This window comes from Solanum dulcamara, chromosome 3 (assembly GCF_947179165.1).
Source record: "Solanum dulcamara chromosome 3, daSolDulc1.2, whole genome shotgun sequence".
NCBI classification, from domain to species: domain Eukaryota; kingdom Viridiplantae; phylum Streptophyta; class Magnoliopsida; order Solanales; family Solanaceae; genus Solanum; species Solanum dulcamara.
Window position 1 is genome coordinate 25428945 of NC_077239.1, and position 16886 is coordinate 25445830.

Below are 16886 nucleotides of genomic sequence, written 5' to 3' on the forward strand. Positions count from 1 at the left end.
GCTTCGGTCTTGGTAAAGATTTTTGACAGTCTTGAAGTTCCATGCCATTGTCACTATCATATCCATTGACTGAATCTAAGAAAACTTCATTTTGGCTACTTACTTGGGAAGTCCTTGATTTCTTCACTCGGTGTTGATCCCATCTCTAAATAACACTGATATCTCCAACTATCTTCTGCTAATGAATATCTGTGGTCTCTAATTTGAAATCTTTCCATCTTAAAAGCTACCTCTGAAGCTACTCATAGTAAGACTCCGGAAGTTGGAAAGTCAAAAAATAAGGTTCATAAGATCATTTCTAAGAAAGCTCAGCTTTTTGCACCAGGTGGATCCTCACAAGTCCCTTAATGGCCCGTAGTGCTCTCCACAAGTCACGAAGAGTGCCTGTGAAGATTACATGTTGAAGGGATCACTGGGGTTAGGACCACAGATGGCTTCTTGACCCATGATGTGTGATACACCCAAATTACACCTTTCTAAAGAAGTATAAAGCGGTCGTTGATCAAATATAGAACGTAATAGAGGTTAGGGTAGATCCCACGAGGAATTTGGTTTAGACTTAGGTTAATCGTTTATTAAATTTTTTGGTAATCAAATTAATTCTGTGAATAAAGGTTTTTTATATAAAAAATAATTAACAAATCAAATAGCACGAATCAAGTAACAAAACATCTAGTTAATGTGGTTTTCAATAAATATGAAGTGAAACTAGAGTTTATGTCTTCCACACAAAACCTTACCTATGTAGACCTTTTTTATTAGTAATCCTTTTCTAGTGTATTACATGTAGAATCGTAAGTTAAGTTCACCTGTCCTTAATTCAGAAAATAAGTGAATTTCACTATGTAACTTGATCTATCTACGAGTGTATGCTTTACTAACCATTATCAGGGATCCCAGATTTAGCTATCCCTTGATCCATTCAAGCTAATTAGATGATGATAATTAGCCTCAAATCTCGTTATTTAATCCATTTTACCATCCGTTACCTCCTTGATCCGGCAAGTAGGGATAAGGCAGTTCTAACATTGGACACCATTAAAAAGTAATCAAAACGAAGGAAAAAAATACATGCATGCACACTATTTAAGAATTACTTTTTATTAAGTCTACGTCATTAATTCTTCATGGTTTCCACAACCCTATTTGTGAAATTAGCTACTCATAACTACATCATTACACTCAATAATATTTGGATTAAACGAAATCATGCACTTACAATAACAAATGTGATAATCCAAAATCTTCAAATAAAATCCAAACCTAATCATTGATAACAAAAATTAAAATTCAAGAATAAAAGCTCAAAAGTAGTTCAAGCTATATTCTCAAACCCAAAAACGTGCATAATGTAAAAATAAAACTAAAGAGTGTATTAATAGAAAACTAATCCTACGTAAATATGAATTTGGAATAATAGGAAACTGTAATTCGGTGGAGTCTTATGACTCATTTCTACGAGTCATCATTAAGTTGATGAGTCGTAGACCCAACTTGTAATCCAGCACTTTACACTGAGGAACTCTTCTTCTTCACGAAAGCCTTCTACGACTCATAATTTCCAAGATGATTGATAAACTTGAGTCATAAATTAGGTCCTGGTTTCTTCTTCTACAGTCTCTTCTAAGGATGGTCGTCATGATTCATAGATAATTGAATGAGTCATAAACTTGAGTCGTAATCTCCAGCTTTGCCTTTATTCCCCACTTCTATTTCGACGACTGATACCTATGACCCATACAAGTTACTATGACTCGTAAGCTCCAAAAACTCATGAAATCAATGCTATGCTTTCTCGATTAATACTCTAACTTAGTTTCCAGCAAAACAAACACAAATAACATCAAATCTACCAAAATTGCTTAAAAGACATGCAATTTCTCATGTTTGAAGTACTAAAAGTGTCATAAATCTACGGTACATCAACAACCTTAAATTAAAATGGTTGCTTGTCCTCCAGCGACACTACTATACTAAAAATGACACAACGCAACCTAAGACCAAGAATTTACAACAATCACAAGGTTATTTAGTACCAACCACTTCCAAATTTCATTCATGTTATCCTTGCAACCCATATTTTAAATCAAACCAACTCATGAGGATCAATATGAGACATTTCAATACTAATAGACAAATTCACATGCAAGAACAACATTTACCATGTTCATGTCATTTTTGACAATGTCACTTGTGCCCTTACTGAAAAGAAGTCCCCTTTTCACACATATTGTAAATATTTCATTGAAACTCAGAGACGCGCAAAACACTCATGCTCACAAAAGAAATTCAAACCTTCATGAACAATACTATAGGCTTGCCCTTATTTTCAATACTTAGACTCTTGAATAGTTGAATTATGATCATTATAGGACTTTTTTGGCTTGTAACGTAGGCTCGAGGACAGGTATGGTGTATTTAGATTTTAGTGACTTTTGACCCTCCTCAAACACTACTTTAACCTTGATTCCACATCCTACAATCCACAACTCGCTTTACTCCAATTCTTCACTTTTACTTTGGGTGTGGCTTTTTGTGTGTTTGTTTCTCAACATTTTTCTTATGTTTTATGCTTTTTATTCAAATGTTTGCTAAGTAGTTTGTTCATCTCGAACACTCACCCCTTTTTTCTTGTTTTCTCTCTTCTTTATTACACATCTCTTTTTCACACCTTTTCTTTTCTTGCTTTTTTTTACTCATACCCATATTCTTCTCACTTTTCTGTTATAGTAACCACCCTCAACTTAGGCTTTTAGACTGAGTTGAGGTGCATATTTTCCTTGTAGTGACTAGGGAAAAACAAAGGATTATAATTAGGGATAGGGACATTCGAAGTATGCTTTATTGAATCAAAAAGGTCTTTTAAGAGGCTCAAATCTTTAGTTCAAAAGGGTAAAACAGTCTTTAGTTGGTTCTTTTAAAGATAAATGGAATAATTCAACAATGACCTATGATCCTTTCCTAATCAGCAGTTCAATTATCACAGTTGACCAGCGAGGCAAGTTCTAAATTGATAAAAATTTAGAACACACAAAATACCTCACACGCACTTGGCATCAAGTTTTATTATTACCTATGAATCTCTGGTTCATGTTTAAGTCTAAATCATGTATTATCATATCCATTTTAAACCTTCTAGCCATCATGTCATAGATACCTGCTCTTATTTCATATTTTACATCCTAAATATTCTGGTTCTACATAATATAAAAGGTTCTATGGAGAACAAGACCACAGGAAAGAAAACCTCAAGGATTTAATGAAGTATCTAGGAGACTCATACTTCGCCTAGATACTCGTTCATTAATAACCACCCCACCCCTATTCGAAAAACCTTGCATTTTCCTCAATGCAATACAACAATAAGTAAATTGTAAGGGGGAGAGGAAAAGAACCTGTGGCGCATAAGCGCTGAAGTCTATATAGTGGCATCCAGGTCCATCAGTGTGAATCTTGGTATGGTAGCATATGGCACCATAGTAGTTTATGAGTCATCAAGGGTGTCGACTCATGATCTTGAAGCTCCAATACAATGCTGGGTTCCGTTTTCTCATCACAGCTCCTCAGTTAGTCTAGATGCCTTGGTGGAATTCTCTAGATCACAGCGCTCCCTCTTTTTCCTCTTCCTAGCCTTAGCCATGTCCGGAGTGTCATTATCAGTATGAGGTCTTTTTTCTCTTGACATCATACTCAATCAAATCAAATAGGTCTAGTGGCTAGAAAACTAGAATAATAAATGGTATAGGAGCTGGTGTAGCTAAGGATGAGACCTCGATATTTAGAACTCCAACCTCTGTATGAATAGTACTGACATCAACATTTAATGAAGACTCCGGCCTCTTATTCACTTTAAGCTCAAAAGAATCAATGCATGCATGAGTCTAATGCTCTCAATCCACTAAGGCAACCTCAAACTTAGCTGTTGCATGCTCCTTTAATTCAGTGATAGCTTTTCGGACCCATAGTTTGAGTTGCTGAATCAAGTGACAATGTTGGGCCTATGTTTGAGCCTTCCACTGCATCAAAGTTTATAGTGCTTTAGCTGAGATGGTGACTAAGACTGTTTGTTGTACATGCGGGTTCTAGTAAATAGGACTACAAAGGTAGTTGGGACAACCTCAAATGGCTCCATAGAGGGTTTATCATCATCTGGAATAGCTATCGGATCAACTTAGGTAGGCTACTGGATGTTCTCAAACTTGGGTAACCTCACCTCTCTATGTGGAGTGCGCTGCTGGCTAACAAGATCTGTATAATCCAAAATGAGCCCAACATCTTATGTCCTATTCATTCTGATTAGTTGTTCAACCCCTGTTATTAATGAGACTGTGGCCTCGTGATACAATGTCAAAATAAGGCAGAGGAAGGGAATTGTGGTATTCCTCCGAATGGCCCAGTCATGCACCTCAACAAAGATGATCTTGACAAAATTGTCTTCATATCCAGCCATCAAACTCACAACTATCATAGCTTAATCTGGAGTCGAGTGATTATTGGCATTAGTCAGATAAAATTGGTATCAAACTATAGCCCACCAAAATTTGATTGGAATGTTTAGCGAAACTCTCTTGATCGGAGTCGGATACGATGCCCAATCCCTAGCTAAGCTCTGTTTAGCAATGTAACCGGTAACCCATCTCAGTAGTTCTCAACATTATATTGGATCTTTTATAACAGTTTTGTCCCAAACTACTTTCATCTTATGATCAAACTAGGTCATTAGGGCTGCTTGTGGAAAGTTTAGGCCGTAGATAACCCATCGGACCATTTCCTCAAACAAATCAACTGGACTAGTATGGTCAACATGACAGGCTGCTCCAACTTCTTTGCCTTAGACAAAGCTTTCTTCTTAATAGTTGCTGCATATGATGCATAGAACACACGCACTAGAGTATTATTGTAGCTGCCCAGATACTCAGCCATCCACTCACATCTATGGCATCAAAAAAGATCATAGATCTCTGCGACTATTTTAGGGCTGGTTAGAATGACTTGTGGCTCCAAAACAATAGGTCGTCTTAGGTTTTGGCATTGTTCCTTTCTTGTCCCATCCTGTAGAAGTCGAACATCCTTTCCACATACCATCATTTTGGTTCCTTGCGAATTTCAAATGGTATGAAAGGTTTCTTGATCATTGATCTACCATTAGGCATCGACCCATAGGTGGATTGGGCCATCGACTCATCGTCTGTCTTTGCTACCTCAGCTGAGTCCCCCTCATTAGATTTTGGGGATGCAGATAGTGCTGATGTATGAGAAGAAAACCCTTCGTTTGGTTTTCGAACAAGGATAATTTGTTTGGATCAGGTACATTTGGGCCGTCCAACCAGTGGTGTCTCAGATTCAATGGAGTATTCCTTCTCGGACCCACTGATATAGGTGTTTGTCAATTCATCCCATATTCGTTGCTTCAGTATCTCTATGGCCTCCTTTTTTGAACTCGCTTTGTTTCCACCACCCTTCTTCAGGACTTGTTTGGGAGGAATTACACCCGCGAAGTAGGAGTTAGTACACAGACATAGCAAAAAGAACTAAGGAAAATATTTTTTTTGAATAGAACACTAATATTTCTGGTTCTACAAGAAGGTGTCTATGGGTCATAGAAGATTCTACGACTCATAGAACAAACTTATAGAATCAGGCCTACAATTTGTGAGTCTCTAAATCTTTTCTATGAGTTGACTTTACGATTCGTAGAAGTTTCTACGAATTATAAGATCAATCGTAGACTCTATTTTTATTCCCTTATTTTGGGTACTTGACTTGTACGAGTCAACCTTATGATCCATAGACAAGTCTACTCGTAAGATGTACTCGAACAAGTTTAGTGTTAGTTACTGGAAATTGATCTTTTAGTTCGATGAGTCCAAATGATGGACCGTAGAATATTCTATGACTCGTAATTAGACTCATAATGTATATTACTTGTGGGGGTTTAATCATTGGGCTTGGTTTCACGTTAGGAGGGGTAATTATGAATCATAGAATGATCTACAACTCATAGAAAACCCTCGACTAGCAAAACTTCACATTTATTGATTCCGTCACAAAGTCAACACAACAACTTAGTTCAATATCCCCAAACTTCTTTAATTCATTTATTTTAACCTTAAATTAAGCATCTTTACAGTTCTCCAATTCACGAATCGGTGTAATAATTTAATTTCAAAATATCAAATTCCCTAATTTCTTATCAACTGTTTCTTTCATCCCTACTACATTATGGAGTTAAGTAAAATACGTCCTAGATGTAATAACATGGGGAGATCAACTTACCACAAATGAGGATTGAATACTTTGAGTTTGTTTTTGGACTGGGACTGTGGGGTGTTGGAGACTTAGGGTAATGGGATTTTGACTATGTTAGGCTTCAATAGTGGTGAAGATGGAAAGGGATCATTTTGAGAGAGAGAATGGAAGTTTAAATTTTTCTTTTTTTATGTATTAGCATCGTGGGTCGGTTTAGTGTTTTAATGTAATTTGGTATGGAAATAGCTTGTTATGACTCGAAGTTGTTTTAAAGAGTCATAAATAAGCTTTGTATTTTGCTTTAATACTTGAGAAAGTTTATAAAACATACCTGGAGTCCACGAGTATAGGCTACGAGTCGTAGAGTACACTAGTAGACTTAAAGCTACTTCATGTCTAATTTTTTTTGGATCGATGACTTGAGTTTACGAGCCGTAGAATTTTCTATGACCCTAAAAATGACTCGTATGCCTCTCTGATCCTTTCAATATCCAGTATTTCTATTCTGACATGTGAATGTACTAATCTTTTGGCCTATTTTTATGCTTTCTGTGACTTTAATTTTACACGGACCCTAACAAAGTCTATGCTATCCTAAAACTAACAAGTGAACATAAAAAGAGACAACAAAATAAATTAAACAAAAAGAAAAAAATATAGCTTGGGTTGTCTTACAAGTAGCGCTTGATTTAACGTCGCGACACAACACAAATTTGTCTAGTTACGCAGACATCACTAAGCTTGCATGCTTCTATATTTTTGATCTCTTCCTCTGTTCCCATGTATGCTTTGATCCTTTGACCATTAACTTTAAATTTTGTTCCATCCTTCTTTTCTAACTACATTACACCATCTAGAAAAACTTGTCTCACCGGAGTGTTCCTGATTAATTTGACTTGAGTTTGCCAAGAAATAAATGCATCCTTGAAATGAAAAGGACTTTTTTATTCGCTCATTGTACAAGGCTGCACTCTCATATGCATTTAGGTGGAACTTATCGAGCATGTTTATTTGATTCATCCTTTGCTTTGATGCAGCATCCCAATCCATATTCAACTTCTTCAACACCCACATGACTTTTTGTTCTAGCTCTATGGGTAGATGAAAATATTTCCCAAAGACAAGTTGATAAGGTGACATACCTATGAGAGTCTTGAATGTAGTGCGATAATCCCATAGAGCATCATCAAGATTCTTTGACCAATTTTTTCTATTTGCATTCACCATCTTTGCAAGGATTTGCTTGATTTTGCGATTAGAGACCAAGACTTGTCTACTAGTTTGCGGATGATAAGGAATTTCTATAGTATGTCAAACCCCATACTTCTCAAGTAACGCTTTGAACAATTAATTAAAAAAGTGGGAACCCCCATCGCTGATTATTGCCCTTGGTGTACCAAATCTTAAGAAGATGTTTCACTTGAGGAAGGTGGTGACACTCTTTTATTCATTGTTGAGAAGTGTGACATCTTCAACCCATTTATATATATAGTTAACCACAACAAGGATGCACTCCATTCCACTCGAGCTCATGAAAAGACTCATAAAGTCAATTTCATATACACTGAATAGTTCAATGATGAGAATGAAAATGAGTGGGAGTTCATGTTTTCTTGAAATCCCTCATTTTCTTTTAGAACGATCACAAGACTTTGTGAAATCATGAGCGTCTTGATGAATTATTGGTCGGTAATACCCACATTGTTGAATCTTAAAGGCTATCCGGATACCACTATGATGACCTTTACCAGACGAATGGCATGCTTCTAAAATACTTATTATCTCGACTTCGGGTATGCGTCAATGAATAATCCCATCAGTACAAACATGGATCAAGTGTGTTTCTTCCCAAAAGAACTTCTACACATCAAACATGAACTTGCAGCATTGATTAACATTCAATTCAAACAGCACTATATCACTTACCAAGTAGTTAGCCACATCGGCAAACCATGGAAACAAGTTATGTGATGTTGCCAATAATTGTTCATCTGGAAAGGTGTAATCTATCTCAACTCTATCTTTAAACTTTAACATTGCCTCTTCTTCAAGTCTAGAAAGCTGATCAGCAACCTGGCAGTCCTTTTTTTGGTCTTTCACTTCGAAATCAAACTCTTGCAACAATAATATCTAACAAATTAGTCTTAGTTTAGCATCCTTGTTTTCCATGAGGTATCTCAATGATGTATTATCTATGTGTACAATGACTTTTGTGCCCAGCAAATAGGATCTAAATATCTCGAAAGTGAATACTACAACAACTAACTCTAGTTCGGTCATGGTGTAGTTTCTTTGAACAACATTAAGGGATTTGCTAGAATACTATATTGGATGTAGAATCTTCTCGTGCCTTAATCTAATACTACACCAAGTGATACTCCTCTTTCATCACACATGAATTCTAACAGTTTCTCCTAATCAGGTGCAATGATGATAGGAGCCGATACTAGCCTTTTCTTAAATTCCTCAAACCCTTTTAGACTGGTCACATAGAAAATGAATTTCACCTCCTTCTCAAGTAATTTCATAATGTATGTGATATTTTGGAGAAATCTTTGATGAAGCGGCAATAAAATTCGGCATGTCCCAAAAAGCTTCTAATGCCTTTGACGGAAATGGGAAAGGGAAACTTTGTGATTATTTCAATATTTGCTCGATCCACTTCTATGCCTTTGCTCGAGATGTTTTCACCCATTACTATACCCTCTTTTACTATAAAGTGATACTTCTCCCAGTTGAGCAAAAGGATGCACGCTTCACCCCTTTTGAGTACATCTTGGAGATAAGCCAAGCGATCATTGGATGAGTCACCAACCACAGAAAAATCATCCATGAAAAATTCGATTGTATCCTCCACTATATCTAAAAAGATAGGCATCATACAAAATTGAAAGGTCATCGGTGTATTACACAATTTGAATGGCATTATTTTGAAGGAGAATGATCCATATGGACATGTGAAGGTGGTCTTTTCTTGGTCCTTGGGTGCTGTAGAAATTTTATCCATGAAAGGCATTGGAAAGTGATTTTGTTTTGTAAATGAGTTTAGCTTGCGATATTTCATGCAAACCATCCAACTAGTGACATACCTCATTGGAGTGAGCTTGTTATTTGCGCTTGGAACCACAGTAAAACAACCTTCTTTTTGCATACTTTGGATAGAACTTACCCAATTACTATCGGCAATTGGGTAAACAATACTTGGTTCGAAGTCTGACATTAGTTGGATTTTATAAGTACATATGCCCAATGGAATTCCTATGATATCGGCTATGGACCATCCTATTGATCGTTTGAAATGCCTCAAGATAGATGTTAGAGATTCCACTTGATTTTGGTGAAGATGGACCGCTATTATGATCGACAGTGTGTTGTTGGCCCCAAGAATGCATAATACACGTGAGATCATAGTGCTTTGAGTTTCAATATTAGAGGTTCCTCGATGGATGGTTTTGTAGGTGGGGTTGCTTTGCTTCAATTCTAAGTCAAGTATCTTTGGTACGTGATTGAACATCCCAAGGCCATTGAGTGTATAAACCATCTCGTCATACTCTCCTATGTGATGTCCATCAAAATTCATGATATCAGCAACTAGAGCTTCAACACCTAGTCTCCTCAATAGGTATTGTCGGTTGCATATCGTCAACAACATCTATTAAGGATATTACTCGGGGCTTATTATGATGCTTCATTGCTCGGCATATGTCAAAAACCACATCTTAATTATTTAATCAAAACTTTAGTTGACTAATTTCCATGTCCACCAAAGTACATTCAGTTGCCAAGAGTGATCTACCTAGAATCATAAGAACATCAAAATCTACCTCGGAGTCAGGAATGTCAAAGTCAGCAAGGAATATAAATGATTCAAATTTCACTAGAACATTATAAATAATGCCCACGGGCTTCTTCACAGTACAATCTACCATCAAGAGCTTCATTGGCGTCGAATCGGGAGCTCCTAAGCCTAGTTGTCAAAACACTACTAGCAGCATAAACTTAATGCTAGCATCCAAGTTGCACAACGCCTTTGAAAAGTTGAATACCCCTATGGTACATGGTATGGTGAATAATACAGTGTCCTACTTATTCTGCATAAGCGAGCGAGTTGCTATTGTGCTATAATGATACAAGTTGTTAGCCAGTTCGAAACTCACCATTCTCTTCTTCATGATAAGATACTTCATAAACTTAGCATATCCAGGATTTTATTCTAGTGCCTTTATAAAAGGAACATTCATAGAAAGTTGTTTCAATATGGAGATAAACGTAAGAAATTTCCCATCTTCCGCTTTCTTTTTCAATCATTATGGAAAAGGCAGGGGAGATCATGGTATTGGAATTAAAGTTGTAGTATATTCTTTCTCATTACAAGCTTTATCATCATGTTTTTTATCTCCATTCTTGGGTTGTTTAGTGCTTAGCTTTTCATCCATTGCTTCTTCCTCGGTATTGCTTTTTGTTTCATCCTAACTAACAGCCAAGTCGTGTGCATCATCCTCAAATTCTAGAATTTATGGATCCACAGTTTGAGTGCCACTTCGGGTGGTTACAACCATGCATTGCCCGTTATTCTATGGATTTTAAATTGTATACACCAGATAGTTCTCAACCACAAGGTTGCCGACATGCCCCAATGATAAGGTACTATCAAATTGAATATCTTGTGGCACCACATATTTAGAAAAAGGGCAAGTTTTGCAATTGTTCAGTCAATTGGTGGAGGTAAAGAAAAAGAAAAAATGGAAAAGTCGAGTACACTGCATCTCTAGTGAACCATCCTACTATGGATTCTTTTATACTCTAATCACAAATCTTTGAAACTACCTAGGCTTGGATCTTCTAGATTGGTCTAGATGGACAAAGGCTATAGAAGATACCTATAAATCCTATAAGAAAATTGGAAAGATTCGCTTTTTTTTAACCAACTCCTTCTTCTTTGTCAACGCTACTAAGGACCTATAGGTTAACTTGGGAGAGTTCCTTTCTGGCATGGATGCAAAGATGATTAAATCTACCTCAATTGTTGCTCAATAATCTTTATGGATATAGAATATGACTCAATTATTTGATTCATTCCTGAAAGATCATTGCGTATCTCCATAAGATTATCCTCTATTGTATCATATTTTTTTTATATCTTTGTCATCATGTCTTCAATTCATGCATGTATGGATCCCCCATCTCGATTTCTGGGTAAGATGTATGTACCATTCTTGTTGTTATCTTTCCTTCCCCAATTGCCTACTTTGTCTTTCCCGCAATTGCGATCAATCTAACAATTTCGGTTTTAGTTATTCTAGCGACTGTAGTTCCCTTCACGATTATAGTTGTTGCTATGGTTGTACTGGCCCTCTTGATTGAACTTGTTATAGTTTTGACCTTTATTTCCTTGACCTTAGTGCTAAGAATCCTGATTGGATGCTTCGACGTTAGTCTAGAAACCCCCCGCTTGATCATTCATATAGTATGCATCTTCCTCATATCCATTATCATCATGAATTGGCTCCCTACCTTGATGGTCAATTGAATTGATCTTCTCTAGTCCTAAGTTCTTGAATGCTAGTTTGAATTCAGTTCATAATTGAGCGATCTCTTATGGTACTTCATCATTTGGTATTTTGGAACCATGATTTGTACCCACAACAAAAGAGATTTTTGAAGCTTCAGTCTCCCTAGCTCTCCAAGCTTAATTAGTCTTTACAACATGATCTAGTTTCTCCACAGCCTCTTGAAAAGTGTTGACCAAGAATGCTCCTCCAGTAATGGTGTCTGTAATATTTTTTCTATTTTCATCAATTGCGTGGTAGAATAGCTCAAGAAGCGACTCATCGGTTATTCTATGGTTTGGCATACTTCGTAGATACTTTACAAATCTTTCACAAGCTCCACTAATTGACTCACCGGGCATCTATTAGAAATTGATGATTTGGTCCCTTAGCTTCAACTTCTTTGACAATGGAAATACTTTGGGATGAACACCTCACGTAATTCAGACCAAGTTGTGATTGAATTTTATAGAAGCTCAGTCAACCAAGTTGTAGCTTCGCTAGTAAATGATAATGGAAAAACATGCAGTCCGATGACTTTCATGGTTAGCTCGGGGTTGCCAACACTGCTCTTACAAATGTACAACACATTATTCAGATAGGTGTGAGGGTCCTCGGATGCCAGGCTAACAAACAATCCTCGACTATGAAGCATTTGAATCAGTCCACTTATAATGCTGAACTTAGTTCTAGGAGGAAATGGAGATAACACAATGGCCCATGTAGTTCCAATGGCATCATAGTTGACCCCATAGTTATTCCATACACTGAATTCCGGTCACTATCTGGGTGGAAGACGTTCTCTCCCTACCAGTTGATTGTTGAGAATATTTTATGGTAGGTGTTGCAGAGTATGGTAGATTCTCTTATTTCCCTGTAAGACATTATGCGTCATCACCAATTTTATTTCCATCATTTTTACTGTTGTTGTTCACCATCCTACGTAGTGCTCTTTTGATTTTGGGATTAAAGTGACTCAAGGGAATGCCTTGACATATCGTATTTGGTATGCACTAGCACTCAAAACCTGTTTTAGCACAAACAAAAAACTAAAAGAAAGTAAAATTAAGGAAATAATGACTACAAATCAAATAATAAAAATTAATCTAATCTAAAAGTCTTATTCTCTGGCAACGGCACCAAAATTTGATACGCCCAAATTATACCTCCCTAAAGAAGTATAAAACAGTCTTTGATCAAATATAGAACCTAAAAGAGGTTAGTATTAATCCCATGATGAATATGATTTAGACACAGGTTAATCATTTTTTTGGTAATCAAATTGTTTTCGTAAAGAAAGTATTTTTTTTATATAAAAACTAATTAACAAATCAAATAGCAAGCATCAAGTAACAAAGGAACTATTTAATGTCGTTTTAAATTAATATGAAGTGAAACTGTGTTTATGTGTTCCTCACGAATCCTTAACTATGTAGACTTTTTTTATTAGTAATCCTTTTCTAGTGTGACATATAGAATCGTAAGTTAAGTTCACCCAAGTCCTTGATCCGGCAAATAAGAGAATTTCACTATACAACTTGATCTATCTAAGAGTGTATGTTTTACTAACCCTTACCAGTGATCTCAAATTTAGCTATCTCTTGATCCGTTGAAGCTAATTAGATGAGGATAATTAGTCTCAAATCTTGTTGTTTAATCTCTTTTCCCATCTGCTACCTCCTTGATTCGACAAGTAGGTATAAGGCGAATTCAATGTAGTCCACCGTTAAAAAAAATTAAAATGAAGGAAAAAACAATACATGCATGCACACTATTTAGATATTACTTTTTATTAAGTCTACGTCATTAATTCTTAATGGTTCCCACAGTCTTAGTTGTGGAATTAGCTACTCATAACTACGTGATCACACTCAATAATATTTGGATTAGAAGAAATTATGTACTTACAATAACGAATGTGAGAATCCAAAATGTTCAAATAAAATCCGAACGTAATCATTGACAAAAAAAATTAGAATTCAAGAACAAATGATCAAAACTAGTTCAAGTTATAGTCTCAAACCGTAAAACATGCATAATGTAAACATAAACCTAAAGAGTGTATTTATAGACAACTAATCCTAAGTAAATATGAATTTGGAAAAATAGAAAACTGCAAGTCGTTTGACGAGACATAGATCCAGCTCGTAATCAAACACTTTGCACTGAGGAACTCTTCTTCTTCACAAAAGCATTCTATGACTCATAATTTCTCGGATGGTTCCTATACTTGTGTTGTAATCTTCATCTTTTTGTTTTTTCCTCACTTCTTTTTCGATGAATGATACCTACGACCCATATAATTTACTACAACTCGTAAAATTGACTCGTAAGCTCCAAAAACTCCTGAAATCAGTGTTATGCTTCCTCGATTAATACTCTGACTTAATTTCCTTCTAAACAAATACAAATAACAGCAAATCTACCAACAAAATGATCAAAATACATGTAATTTCTCAAGTTTGAAGTATTAAAAGCATCGTAAATCCATAGTACATCAGTGTGAACCACAAGTTGTGGTGTGGTTCATGGTGCCTGACCCCTTATAGCCCTGTTCAGGCTGCCTTTCATAGGAAGGCACAATGGGTTGTGGTTCTCATCACGTGTGTAACTGACCTTTGTGAAGGTAACCCCTTAGAACCCCAATCTTCCCAAGGCCAAGTCATGCACCACAAAAATAACCACAAGCTGTGGTGATGTTCATGGACCTTGGATGGTCCCCCGTCAAGGTGCAATTCTAGTTTTAAGTTGAGTGTATTTTGGTCATTCCCCATGATTCATTAATGTATGTGGATAGTGTTTGGGGATATATCCTATCCTATTAACTATCCAAAGTCATCCTAACCCTCCTATTATCTCCTAAACACTAAATCAAAATCCTCTTTCTAGAAGTACGCTCTCCGAGTCTTCTTTTTCCTCAAGCAAAATCCTAAGGAAATTCTCAATGTCAAGCTTCAAATTTCTATAATTTAGGGATTCTCAAGGTCAAGGTATATGGGAATTCATCCTTGGGTCCTTTCACCTATGAAATCACAAGTTTTCTCCCCAAATTTCTTATAATTTATATTCAAAAGCCCTATTTTATGGTGATTGCGTTGATTCTTCTTATTCTTGATATAATCTAGGAGTATTGATTAAATTATACACAACTCTCATGACATTGCATGATTTGAAGATAAATTTCAAATGCCTAAGCTATCTCTAGTTTCAAGTATTATTTATGAGTTATAATCATGATTTTCAAGCTAAGTTCTATGAAAGTTTTATCAAGGATATTCAAGGATGCTTTTAAGAAAGAAGTAATGAAAGATGTTTCAATGATACAATATGCAAAATTTATAGTGTAATAAGGATAATTCATTGCACAATCATAATAAAAAAGTTAAAGATTGTGATGGCAATTCCTCACATATTCATGATGAAGTTAGATGAGCTATTCTTATGATTTTACTATGATAATATGAGATGAGATACTTATATGTTATTTTATTAAAATTGTATTGATATCTATTATTATCTTTCCTTATGATGAACAATAATCTTGCTTCATGAAAGTTCTATTAGGATAACGACTAAGCACCGAGAGGACTTTAAGGTAGAGTTTGGTACGGTATGCCATTGTAGCTACCCAAGTGAATATGATAGAAAACCTTAGTCCTAAACTATGTTGCCCACATAGGTTCAAAGATGCCAATATGGAGAAGCTAGTGGATCCACAGATAGGGTAATTAAAAATAAGAGTACCATCAAGAAGTCTACCCTGGCAATTCATGGGTACTTTATGAATCAATCAAGTTAATCAGTTATTCTTATGATTTTACTATGATGAAGTTGATAGATGACCTACCCTTATATTATTTTTTTAAAATATGGATTGATATTTATTATTATCTTTTCTAATGATGTTAATGATTATGTTTCATGAAATTTCCATTGGGATAAAGACTTATCACTAAGAGGACTTTAAGGTGGGTCCGGGAGCCTTTGTAGCTACCCAAGGGAATCCTAGTAGCAACCTTTAGTTCCTAACTATGTTGCCCGTATAGGTTTAAAGATACCAATATAGCAAAGCTAGTGGATCCATATATAGCAAAGTTAAAGAGAGTTCCATGATGGAGTATGCCCCGATAAGGTAGCCTCCCCTTCTTAATGTGCGGATCATCGGATTCCATATAATAGCTCGTATGGTCTTAAGTATCGATTAAAGGTCCTATCCTACACCAATTTAAGAAGAATTATGGATTTTATATGATGATGACATTTTGATGAATTGACCAATGAGTTTAATATTTTTAATATTTTCATGGCTTTATTCATGTTTTAAGATATTGGTCTTGCATCCCATGATTCATATCGATTATATCCCAGGTTTATTGTTCATACATACTTTTCACATACCTAGTTCATTCAATGTACTAACATATTTTTTTCCTATATTGTATCATAATGTAGGATCCAATGATTTGCTCATCCTCCCCTTCATGGCTAGAGCATGTTATAGTGTTACTTCGGTGGTGAGTCTTCATGTTCCAAAGATGTTACATTTTACTTTAATGTTGTCATTTGACTACTTCATTACTCATATATTGTCATGGGTGACCTAGGAGCTTGTCTTATGCCCTCGTTTAGTTATTAGAGGCATGTTAGATATTTTCAATCTATGTTGTCTTACGTTCCTCATTTTGAGACTTATGCCCTTTATTAAGAATATGCTTTTGTATCTTTAATTTAGATTTATTTACCTTATGTATGCTCATGAATGATATGCTAAGAGGTATGGTAGGGTCACCCAGGGATTCTAATTGTTGTATCGCACCGAGGGTCTAGTTTGGGTCTGAGAAACTTGGTATTAGAGCATAAGGTTTAAAGTATCCTAGGGAATCTAACATACTACATCGAGTAGAGTCTTATTCATCGGTGTGTAGCATGCCACATCCATGAATAGGAGTCTATAAGTACTCTTAGGAAAAATATCACTTCTTTCATGATCTCATCATGCTATAGAGTTGAACTCTAACAATTCCCCCTATAATGTTTTCTCTTTGCGATTATAGAATCATTCCTCCACGAAGAAACCCCATCTAAAGA